This window comes from Arachis ipaensis, chromosome B05, assembly GCF_000816755.2.
Source record: "Arachis ipaensis cultivar K30076 chromosome B05, Araip1.1, whole genome shotgun sequence".
Classification (NCBI taxonomy): Eukaryota; Viridiplantae; Streptophyta; class Magnoliopsida; order Fabales; family Fabaceae; genus Arachis; species Arachis ipaensis.
The window spans coordinates 1,582,071-1,582,422 of record NC_029789.2 but is presented as its reverse complement, the minus strand read 5'-3'; positions in this window follow the sequence as shown (position 1 = coordinate 1,582,422).

Here is a 352-nt window from a genome sequence, read left to right as displayed (position 1 = left end):
TTTCCAATTGTTATTGAACTTTTTTCTATTCAAATAAAAAAAATACCAAGAGATATAAATGATTGTAAAAATTACTAAATTTGGAGAACAAATATATTTCATTTTTTAAGGTAATTTATAAAAAACTGTCAAAATATAATTTCTATTTTTGAGTTTATCGTCCTACACTTAATAGATTTTGTCAATCTAAAATTATCTTTAAAAAACTAAAATGTAAATTTTTAAAATGCAAAATGAGGCTAATTTTTTTTGTATTGGATTATTTTTGGTAATTTTTGTTAATATTATGATTTTTGGTGTAATATGATAATATCAGAGGTATGTAAGATAAAAAAAAAATTGCGAGTAAAAA